Here is a 12994-nt window from a genome sequence, read left to right on the forward strand (position 1 = left end):
AAACTTTTTTTTCAATTTTGCTTACAATGGATTCGTAATATTTTTCTGATTCTAATGGTATATATGAACCCATATTTTTTTATTTGTGAAATAATAAAATTAAGTTCAAAGTTTTTATTCTCGTGGGTTTAAAAAAATCGATTTTTTCAATAATTACCTGACAGAATTGAAAAAGTAAGGTGTCAAATTAAAGATCTTACTATTTTTGTTCATAATGACCATTTTCTTTCTTTTTTTTGTTGCATTTTAGTACCTTAAAATCGACTTAATTTTTTTTTTTTTAAACTTAAATTACTTAAAAAATAAGAGGTCTACAAAAAAACCGATTGCATATCTGAATTCTATGAAAAATTTTACATCTACTACTTACTAAAAGAACCGGCTAGCTATAAAAAAAATAGTTGATACACCTTCTTTATTAAAATATTTTTTTGTGGTTTTTAATTGATTATTGCGACTTTACTTTTTGTACAATATATTAAAGATTAATGGAACGACAATTTTCAGATGGTTATCGAGGAATAAAGAAATTTTATAGTAGATTGATATATTTTTTCCTATTTTCAAAACATTTATATTTAACTGTATTTGGTGACCGTTGAAGCTACGGGGTAAGCAAAGTACATACATATGTGTTCTAAAGAAGATGATTAAAGTCCCTCCACATATTATGACGTCATGCCATATAATAACCAATGAGAGGCCAGCATAAATTTTACCTTTAATCAATTACAGTGTATACTGGCCTCTCATTGGCTATTCTATCGTGTGACGTCATAATTTGTGGAGGGAATTTAATCATATTTACATACATATGTGTTCTGAAGCAATATTGCATAAGGGTATCTTATTTCAAAGTGCATTCACATACATGGTGTTCCAAAAAATGCAGTTTTGGAATCAACCAGAAGAAGCATTAAAAAATATTTATAGGTCCATATTCTCTGTAAAAATATACATTAATTAAATTTAAATCTCTAAAAATATGGCTGCACTGATAAGTACATGTGGGGGAAAATGCCTGGTGCTTAATCTGTGATTACTATTAGATTCAATTAACTCATTTATTTTCTAACAAATTTGTTGAACAGTTAAAAATCAAAGTGGGAAAAGTCATTACTGAAGCAGGTTATAGTTCCTAATAAAAATGACGTCAAACAATACAAACAATCATGGGCTTGTAAACATTTGAATTGATCAATGGTAAAATGTATATTGGCCTATCATTAGTCATATGTACTGCACGACGACTGCACTATAAGCTGCTTCGTCATTAGACTAAACACTAGGCATTTTCCCCCTATATGTACCTCTCAGTACATCCACATTTTTAGGGTTATTAAAATAAATTTTATGTACATTTTTACACAGAATATGGACCTTAATTTATTTGTATGTTCCTTCTGTTTTTTTGAAACACCGTGTATATTTATATGTAGTTTGAAATATTATACACAGCACCGTTGATTTTACTAAAAACAAAACAGTTCGCCTTATCTATATAAATTTAGAGCTAATCTGTAGAAAATACCTTAGTCTTATTTTCATTGTAGGGCTAATTTAAAAAAAAATATGAAGTTAAATTTGAAGCTATAATTTAGTTATAAATCTCCATTACATTTTGTTCACATTTTACTTTTGGATGATCCTCTGTGCTGTAAATTATAACGCTACCCAAAGTTTTAGCTTAGTAACTTTGGGTACTTTATTGAAATATTTTACTGTTTAAACTTTTACACATGTGGTAATTTTGTTTATTATAAAAGATGATTTTTGTCATCTATTGTCTTGTCGCTTAAGCTCTCTGAGTTCAGGGGCGTCCAAGCTTTTTTATTTGGGGGAGCGGGGGGGGGGAAATGGTGTGCGAAGCGCGGCAAATTTTTGTATCCCCCCCTCAAAAAAAATTATACCGAGGGTAAATTTACTTGGGGGGGGGGGAACTACCCCCCCTGAAATCTGTTGGGGGGTAAATATCCCGAGGTAAGAATTCGTTTTTGGGGGTAAACACCACTTTAGCCTCCCCCCCTTGGATGTCCTTGGGGGATATGTTTAGTAAAATGTATAATCAAAGAAATATGAGAACGTCCCTAAATAACTTTGGGGACTAGAATAATTTAAAATGCACCACCAGATACATAAGTAATCTGTTCTAATCAGTCTCTCAGTTGTCAGTGACTATGCGAATATATATTCATAGATTTAAGCATTTTTGTTTGAAATTAAAATTGAAAATATGCTAACTATTTTGCTAGAGCCAAATGCTATAATTGTTAATTCATAATTTGTATTGAGCCAAAGAATGAACAGACAAGGATGACAACATCCATAAGTAGCGAAGCTGAAAATTTAAGGATGGATATCCTGAAAAAAAATAATTATAGAGCAGCTTTATAAAAAAATAAACATTAAAAAAATCAAGAAAACTTGTAGCATTTATAATGTAAAAATCTAGGAATCGGTCTAGCCAGGGACAAGGGAAGGTCTGTCTGAACAAAAAGTCTATTAAAATCATGCAATCTAATCACGAAACCTTTATGAGTGTGTAATATTATCGATGATTCAACCATTATTAAAAAGGGCTTGTAGTAGATTATGATAGAGTATAAATTAGTTAATCTAAATTCACTAAACCTCATCAAAATTGTGTAGATTATTAGCAGGGATTGGCAGCCGCGCGTAAGCCGCGTGTAAGCCTCAGTGATATCGTCATTTTATCACTATAATATTAATATTAATATGTATAAAACTGCTCTTTAGCAGACAATCCTTCTTTCTGAAATTTCTTTTTCTGCTCACAAGCAGGTTTAAAAGTGAGGCTGAGGTGCGGCTGCCGAACCCTGATTATTAATGTTATTAGCAGACCGATTTAAAAAAAAATAACACAGTAGGGAGATTAAAAAACATTTTTAAATACTTCCTAAAAATAAAATCTTTAAATATTTTTCTTACCCATAAAATTTGTAACTGTTTAAAGACGAAAAACAAAATATTTTGACAAATTTTTACTTCGGCTCATTTTCAAACACTTCCTAATTAACCCTTCAGAGCAAGTTAAAGTAAAAGTTTCAAATTGATTCAATAAATAAAAAAAACATCTTACTTTAAAGCTCAAAAATAAAATCCTTTGCTCATTACTTATTAAAACAAGGATGACAACATCCATAAAAGCGAAGCTCTGAATTGAAGGAAAATCGAACATTAACACTTATAGAGTGACAGAACTAAATAACTGAACATATGTCTATACAAAATTGTAATTAAATTTATTGCAAAACTGATTAAATACATTTTACTGTTTAAGGACATACTAACGTTTTTAAGACTAGTTATAGAGAAGCTTCGCTTATAACACCATACCTTGTCGTAATAGCTTGTTTTAAATGGACGTACGGACTTTCTAGTAATGATTAAAGAGTTGCTGCGCTTTCCAATTTGTACCTAACTGCAATAGGAATTAGCATGTAAAGTTTGAAATCAAAAGGACAATCTAACCTTTTTAGATTAACAAAAAAGCTAACTGTAACGGACGGACTTACGGACTGACCCTAATTACAGAAAAGCTTCGCTTTTTAAAAATAAATGACCTTGAAACATAACTTAATTTAAAATAAGCATAAAAAAAACATATTTTGGTGCCTTACCACAAAGTTGCCTATCAAGCACTGATCCCCTCTCCTTATTTGAATTATATCTTTTTGTTTCTTTTATGCTATATCAAAAAGACTCCCTACCTTTTGGTCGTTTACAATTTGTTTTAAATTAATGGTCAGGAAAGGGGGGAATCTGTGCTCTACAAGGCACTATGGGGGAAATTACCCATATTTTAAATTCTGTAAAAAGTTTGTAAATATTAATATTCGAAGAAGATTAGTTGTTTTTAGTATTGCAGTACATAATAAATCATGATTTCAGGGAAGCTTCTAATTTATATTACCCATTTCGCCACTTCCCTCCAACTTGTTTCACAATTAGAGGCAAGAAGTTGTCAAGAAATACCAAATTAAGCCACAACATATATTATAAAATTTAAGATTTGGAAAAGAATAGTTATGTAGTTCAGAATTTTATTGATAGGTGTCGTAAAAACTTTTTTTATGTAAACTTTTTTAGATGAGATAAATATCTAAACAATCTTAAATATTTTTGAAAATATTACAGCTATCCACTCTTTGGGATTTTCAATAAATTTTATTCACTATTAAACATATAATTTACGAGTAGAAAGCATTAATTAGCTCGTTTATCTCAGAACTGAACATGGAACTAATCTCTGACTATCCTTTTTGCATGGCTTGTAGTAAAGTGAGCAAAAACTAATAAAATAATGCTTGAGTTTCTCATCAAATTCTGCCAAAAGTTGCATAATCTCATCATCTAGTTTTAACTGGAAATCTATGAAATCAGCTCTAAAGCATTGTTTGCCAGAATAGCCTTCCCTTGTCCCTGAGTAGCTGAGAAAACTATTTTGGGAATCAATATATTATTACTTGGATGTTGCAACAAAATTTTCTTGTACTAAAGTAATACTGGCAGCTGGCAAAAAAGCTATACCCCATTTCCCCATCCCCTCCTACTTAATGAAAGAACTGACCAATAAATGAGGTCAATATTACCAACTTAAATTTTCCCCTGTCAATATATCCAAGTTTAACATCCATTGGTAAAAGAATAGGGAAGTAACGGTCATAGTACATATGTAGATTAAAATAATGTAAACAAATTGCTCAACTTGCTTTGCTCTGTTAATGGATATAATATACTTGGATATTATTACAGGGGAAAAATGAATGTCAATTTGGCTAGCTACTTTAGTTCTTTTATTGGTTCGTTCTTTTTCTTCAAATAGGAGGGGAAGGGATTCGGTAAAAGGGGTGAATGGGGATGGGAGGGGGTATAGTTATATTAACCAGAGTAGGCAAAAATATGGTGCAATATCCAAATACCTATATATCGATTTTTCTATATCATATTGTGTTACAGTTTGAAAACTAAAAAGGTTTGTATTTAATGTTCAAAATCATAAGGTATTTTTTTTGTTTTATGAAATTCTTTTAGTTTTAATACTTAAGAAAAAGTCCTTAATAGAATCTTGACATTATTTTGCTTAAATTTACCGATTAAAGTAAAATATTAGAAGGGCATAAGGTATATGTAACTCTACCTACAGGAGCAAGGAACGCTGCTTCTATATTGGGTCTTTAAAATCACAGAATAGTGTCGGAAATATAAACACAAAAAGTCTTTACAAAAGATAAAAAAGCAATTTGCAAGCAGACTAAATAGGTCTCCACCATTGGGCCAGGTAATTGTTTGGATTTTACATCTACATACTTACATATGTTACTTACAGGATTAAAATGGGGTAACTACTAACCCCAGTTCATGCTCCCAACTGCATTAGATACCAGGGAGAAAGGGAGGGGACAATGTGCAACTAAATCAATTGTAGAGTTTTCGCGGAAAGGCCATGAAATCCAGATTTATCCAAAAAATTGAAAGAAAATTGAAAAGGGTATAATGTTCAAATTTAGAAAACTATAAAATAAGATAAAAGTTTAAAAAAAAAGAATTCATTTGAAAATTAGATTACCAGTACATCATACTGATGGAACCATTTTAAATTTATTACTAGAAAAATTGTCCCTGGAACTTGTTCACCCCATATTAATAAATTTTAAAATGTTACTATGTACTAGAATTAAAATTAAGGGTTATTAGGTTGTTTATTACACAAATATCACAATAAAGTTTTTATCTATGAAATCCAGGGAGTAATGGAGGGGACAATGGGCAATTAATTACATTTAAGAGGGTTCGCTGAAAAGCAATGAAAACTAGATTTATCAAGAAAATTTTACCAAAATTGTAAAGGGATCATGGTAACCTAATTTAGAACAAAATTAGTTCTAAGAAAAAAATCATTTACTTGAAAACTAAATTATCAACACATCACAATGTAGTAAACATTCTGTAATTAATCACTAGAAAAATCTTGTTTAAAACTACCTCAACCCTTCTGATTTATTTATGACTTACCCCTAAATTCAAGCGGTTCTTAGATTATTTAATACATAAATATCACAGTAGAGTTTCTATACATGAAAAGACATTTTATTGGGAAAAAATATTTGTTAAAACCAGCGATAAATAACAAACTTTTCTGTCTGCATATTCAAAATTAGCTCAGCTAAATAGCGGGGCATTGATGCGCAAGTCCCCAAAATCAGTAAGAATCCGCTGTATTCGTGCACATTCCCTTTAAGCCAGTCCCCAAAGTCTGAGACTCCTTAAAAATTGAATATTCGATCCATTGTCCCCTCCCTTACTCCCTGTATGAAATCATATTTTTTAGAAAGAAAAAAATTTGAAAACCAGCCATCTCATAACAAATTTTTCTGTCTGCTATATTCAAAACTAACTCAGCGAGTTAGCGGCAATGATGCGCTAGTACCTAAAGTAAGTCAGAACATTAAAAATTCTTGCACATTCCCTTTAAGCCAGTACCAAAAGTCTGAGACTCCTAAAATTGAATATTCGATCAATTGTCCCCTCCCTTACTTCCTGATTAGATACCCAACACCTGTTTTGGTATCAGGCAAGAAAGAAAAAAAATAATGCATTGAGCACTTATATAAATATTGTAACAAATTTACAAGAGTTTTCATAAAAACAGCGAATATAATCAATTAGCAAAAACACGAAAACATTGGCAAATTTGTTCTTAACTTTTGTTTTCTGTAGAAAAATAACCTATTATCAACTACAAGAATTTAATTTTAAATAAAATACCCTAAAACCCTCTCAGGAGCTTTATAAAGTTTCCCTAAAATGAAAACTGCTTAATTTTTAACCAGAAAAAGCGGCTACGTCCCTAGAGGTCTCTAGGGGAACTTGGGAAAAAAAGTTGGGGGGGAGGGGGGGGGGGGTGGTTTTAATTGGAACCTAAAAAAATCAGTTATGAAAAATGGTATTTTTTCGGGAAAGGGACATTTTTATAAACATTCTGTGAACCTATTTAATTTAAAAAGCTTTAATGTAAAGGATAATCAAATCTGTCCAGTTACACAGACAGACCTTTAGACATCCTGCTACTTCTATACAAGGATAACAATATTGATAGAAGGTAGGATTAAACCTTTAATTGTCTCGTACAGGCGGGATTGCAGTCAAGGACCTTTTCGACTTGATGCACTGTCCAGGTCCTGGTCCAGCAATCCAGGAGAACTAAGAATGTCTGTTACCCACCCTTCTATGTCATAGTCCAAACACCCAAGGGTATTGGGTTAAGTAACATCCAACAGACAATCAACTCTCTGTGATGCACGACGTTTGTCTGAGAGGTCCCAACTGTGCATGGTAACGAGTTTCGCCTGTTTTGGGCCAGGGCATTCCCCATACTCTAACTATTTTAGTCGCGCATTCAAACCTACGACCTTCCCGACGAAGAGCAGATGCGCTACTTGTTAAGCCACGGTCGCGGGTTAGGATTAAACCAAGTGAGGCAGGGAAAATTGGGCTGTTTATTACACTAGTCCCCAAAGTTTTAAAATGTTACTTATTTGTTAGCTCAACATCTTTGGGTACTTTTTGAATTTTGATTGGTTGGTTCATTAAGTTATGTGTCCAAAATTTTCAACCATTCATTGTAATCTTTAGAAGGGGTCATAGGTTATGTCATCATTGTTGTGGATGTACATCATTATTCAACTATTGTCTTATCCCTGTAGATTCCTGGATCAAACCTTAAAACATGGTTTGATTGAAGGCACATGCATCCATGACCAAAATTAAGTTTATATCTCATCATTGGGGATGTACATCAATTTATCAACCATTGTCTTATCCCTACATTGTATAAACATACCCAGGAACATGCATCTATGACCAAAATTAAGTTTATTTTGCAAATAGGGAGGAGCATTACGAACATACTCCTATAATATATATAGTATATACAGTGTTAGATAATGCTTTTAACCCAGAGAGAGAGTGGGCAATGGGTTGTTCATTACACTAGTCCCCATAGTTTTATGATAACGTTTTCTTTACAACTTTATGGACTTGAAGAATTTTTATTTGTTGGTTCATTAAGTTGAGTGTTTGAGTTGTTTTTCTTCAGAAGGAGTAATTTTGTGTATCATCATTGGGGCCATTGTCTTATTCCTTTAGATTCCTGCTTTTAATCAATGCAATAGATACCTGAACCTTATCAGAAGTAAAACTTGTTTATATTTTTCATAATAAAACAATTTATGAATTTAACATAATCCATGTACATTAAACTTATTCATAATATTAAATTATAAGAACAAATTTACAGGTTTCTTTATGTAAAAAAAGGACCTATAGGAAAAGGTTGTAAAATTAAAGGGGTAATGAAGCAAAATATCGTGTTAACAGTATTACATTCATATCTTCTGTGTAACAAAAGGAAACTGGACAAATATTTCCTACTATTCATTCGAATCCGGTGGATAGGAACCGGTTCTCATCAATACGAAAAAAACTATGTCTAGCATCGTATAATATCCAGTTTCTACGAATAAAAAAATGTACAATCATAGGATTAAAACCAGTTTCTTTAGCCCGTGCCTTCGGCATCTCGGGGCTAAAAAAACTGGTTTTAATCTTATGATTGTACATTCTATATCCGCGGAAAAATGTTTATAATACGATGCGAGAAATAACTATTCTAACCCTCTAGCTCATCTAGAACTGTCTAAACAAGGTTTAGTGAGAAAGGGCGCGTAAATGTCCCCCCCCCCCCCCCTCCGTTCGATTACGAGCTCGTAGAGGGTCCGATCTTTCAGAGTAAAGCACTGACCAACAAGCTATAATCTCTGTATTATGGTTGACATATTATTGAATAATATACCTTCTTGTTTCTAATATAATTGAAGATCATTAAACGGTCATTTATCTATTCATAAAGCCTGACGTACATAGCTAGGAAGGATTAATCCTTAAAATAAAGTAACATGATTTTTTGTCTGTCTGTTCGCCTGTACCGTGGGATCTCGTTCACCGTTGAACTGATATGGTTCTCCTTTATAGGGTAGATTTTCTTATGACACTCTACGAGTTAATGTTCGTTTGTCTCTCCTTTTGATTTTAGAGTTTCGCTTTTATAAATGTTGTCATCCTTTTTATGCTATATTTGGAAGTGTATATATTCGACGATTTATTTTTGCAAAGAAGAACAAACAAGAACAAAAATATCCATAATCATATCTATTATATATTACATACTAAGAAACATTTAGCTTTTTACTTGATTAGACAAAAATATATCAACGAAATGACTGACTTTTTAAAAGTATATGAAAACAAAGGGGTTAAACTTGTAAATAGGTATTACAAACAGACAGACAAACTAACATACAGACATCTTGTAAAGTAGCTCCAAAAATTCTGAAAAACAGACAAACCTTTTATCATATATAGTAGCTTCGGATGAAAACGCAACGACTAAGTGCTTTCTAATAAAAATGTATAACAGACAGGCAAACATCATGATGAGTAGCTTTGCTACTATATAAAGCACATGAAAACATATGGACCAAAAGCAGGGCTTGACCATTTTTCATCATCAAATTACTCATACACGCTAAATCATGGAAATAAAGATAAATAAATAGTGTGAGAGAATTGTATTAGACACCTTTCCGCAAATATTAAAATGAAAAAAAAAAACAGTTTTGTTAGCCTTTTAGCTATAAAGATCTACCAAAAACGTTAGACAAAAATATCAAGAGTCATGCCTTTATTTTGAAGCTTTTTGAGAGGAATCCTTTTTAAAACACGAAAAAATATGCAAAAAATTAAGTTGTATAAATGTATATCCTTGCAATTAGTGCAAATCATCTTTATAATTAGCCGTTTACAAGATCTTAATCCCCCATACAACCTTCCATTTAAGTATTGAAGTCTTTTTCCATGAAAAGTATGTAAAGAATTAACATAACAGAAACATGTTTGATATGATGTTTAAATATGGATCACTCTAATTAAAGCATAGCATCTCTATAATTAGCCGTTTACGAGGTCTTAATCTCATATTCTTAGCTTACCACATAAGCAAAGATACCCTCCCCAAAAATAATTAAAAACCTTCCATGGGCCCACAAAAAGCTTCATTGTAACAATTTGTTTTAGTGGATCTATCGAAAAAAAGTTATTACCATAATATTAAGTAGTTTCAAAGAAACACCCATAGATAAATAATAATCTTGTAGTTTCAAAGAAACACTCGCATATCAATACCTTATATAACACCTTGTAGTTTCAAAGAAACATCCATGGATCAATACCTTAACATCTTGTAGTTTCAAAGAAACACCCACATGCTAATACTATAACATCTTGTAGTTTCAAAGAAACACCCATAGATTAATAATAATTTTGTAGTTTCAAAGAGACACCCACATGTCAATACCTTAACATCTTGTAGTTTCAAAGAAAAACTCATAGATCAATACCTTAACATCTTGTAGTTTCAAAGAAACACCTATAGATCAATAATAATTTTGTAGTTTCAAAGAAACAACCACATATCAATACCTTAACATCTTGTAGTTTCAAAGAACCACCCATAGATCAATACCTTAACATCTTGTAGTTTCAAAGAAACACCCATAGATCAATGCTAATCTTGTAGTTTCAAAGAAACTCCCACATATCAGTACCTTAATATCTTGTAGTTTCAAAGAAACACCCATAGATCAATCCGTTTTGCAAAAGTGCAAATTTTAAAAACGTTATAATTTGAAATCGTGATTTGATGACCCAAAAACTTACAAATTTCCATGGATGAGAAAAAACTTTCTTAAAGATTACAAAATAAGAAGGTCATAACGCGCAGAGATGCATTGAAAATAAACAAAATACAAATATAGAGATTCCTAGCCTATAACATTGTACCTTATCGTCCAAAGAATCAATATACTAAAAACCAAGGATAAAAATCATTTGTAAATTCTAATATGACTAAATTAACTGTAAAAGATAAACAGACAGACCCTACACAAAGAAAATCTTTAGCTTTTTACAAGAATTAATGTCATTTAATTTGAGAATATATATCACTGCTTTAAAAAATCAAGGTTAGACTTTGATGATTGCTAAAATCCATTTATTATTACTTGGATGGTGCACCAGATTTTCATTTACTCTAATATAGCGATACTTGCAGCTGGCTAAAATAACGATACCGCCCTCCCTTCTCATCTTACTGGAGGAGAGAACCAACCAATAAATAAGGTCCATATTAGCCACCAATATATCCACCTGTTCTATATCCATTCTATCATTGCGAACTTAAAACATCAAAAGTAATGTTTTATAATGGATCCACATTTCAATAAATATACTGAAAGAATGATTTCATCTTAAAAAAAAGAACTATTATGATACATGTTCTAAGGCTCATTGGTCAAAGGGAATCTATCTATTAATGTCAGACGTCTATTATGCATCTACATTGATTACTTTTCCCCAAGTGTATTACAGATGGACGTATATTTGTATGATTATAAAGATGCTCCACTACTAGTAACACAGTGACAGAAATTTGGGGGGGATTTTCATTTTTTGGAGAGGTTGGGGGTGTCCCACCTCCCAAGAAAATAGCTTAAAGCCATCCCAGGACCAGTAGGTATATTCCCTGAAGAGTAGAGCCCAATCGGTTTAGTAGTTACTGAGATCTTAAGCTTCAAACAGACAGACAGGCAGACAGACAGACATTGTACTACTTTGTATTATGGATATTGATCCAACCAAAAAAGTTATAATACTTCACAGTGCGTATAAAGGTGCTTTGACTTTTGTGTCAGAACCTAAATTGGGACATAGTGCATTTCATTACTTTAGGTTAGGTAAAGAGGTTTAATCAACCTATTTTTGTGTTATTTAGATTTTAAAAAATTAAATAAAAAATTTGGGGGGAAGGATTTTCATTTTTTAGAGGGGTTAGGGGTGTCCCACCACCCAAGAAAATAGCTTAAAGCCATCCCAGGACCAGTAGGTATATTCCCTGAAGAGTAGAGCCCAATCGGTTCAGTAGTTACTGAGATCTTAAGCTTCAGACAGACAGACGGGCAGACAGACAGACATTGTACTACTTTGTATTATAGATATTGATCCAACCAAAGAAATTAAAAATACTTTATTTACTAGTGTAATTCTCGCTCCAATGTGCCTACCCCCCCTTGAGAATATTACACCTCAAAACAGAAGCGTAGCAATAAAATTTTGGACTCACTGTATTATAATTCAAATGGCTCCCTTTGAACTTGTAAATGGTCATCACCAAATTATTTTTTTCTCAAAGGTTGTGAAATATCCAAGAAAGTACGCAAAGGCGTCTAATTTCATTTTTTTGGTTTTTAGGGGGTGGGGGTTGGGGGGTAATAAGAAAATCAATATGAGAGGGTGAGCGGGTGAGCGGGGATGCACGAAGCTCGCCGAATTTTTTATAGATATTCAATTCAACCGATCCAAAAGAGATATATTTCCTTTAACGGGAGGTGTGATTTTTCCCCAAAACTTTAAGCAACTTTTCTATGTTTTCATACTTAACAAGGATAACAACATGCAAAAAAGCAAAGCCCTTAAACAGTAAGACAAACGAACATTATTACTTGTAGAGTGTCATAACTGAATAATCAGAATATGAATGTATGAAATTCGTAACAAATTGTAAGTAAATTTGTTGAAAAACTGCTAACATGCAGGATAATGTTGAAGGACATACTTAGATATGTAGAACTTGATTATAGAGATGATTCGCTTATAAATTTTTACGTTGTTGTCCTAGGAATCATTATTCCAAATTCAGATCAATCGGATAATTATAATGCATAAAAATTTGCTTTGAAAAAGTTAAAAATCAACATGTTTAGGATGGACATACGGTCATTATGGTAAATATTATAGAGTTGCTACACTTTCTAAATCATACTTGTTACTACAGGAATCACCATACAGAGTCTTAAAT

Source organism: Acartia tonsa, chromosome 2, assembly GCF_053477335.1.
Source record: "Acartia tonsa isolate MP-2025a chromosome 2, ASM5347733v1, whole genome shotgun sequence".
NCBI classification, from domain to species: Eukaryota; Metazoa; Arthropoda; class Copepoda; order Calanoida; family Acartiidae; genus Acartia; species Acartia tonsa.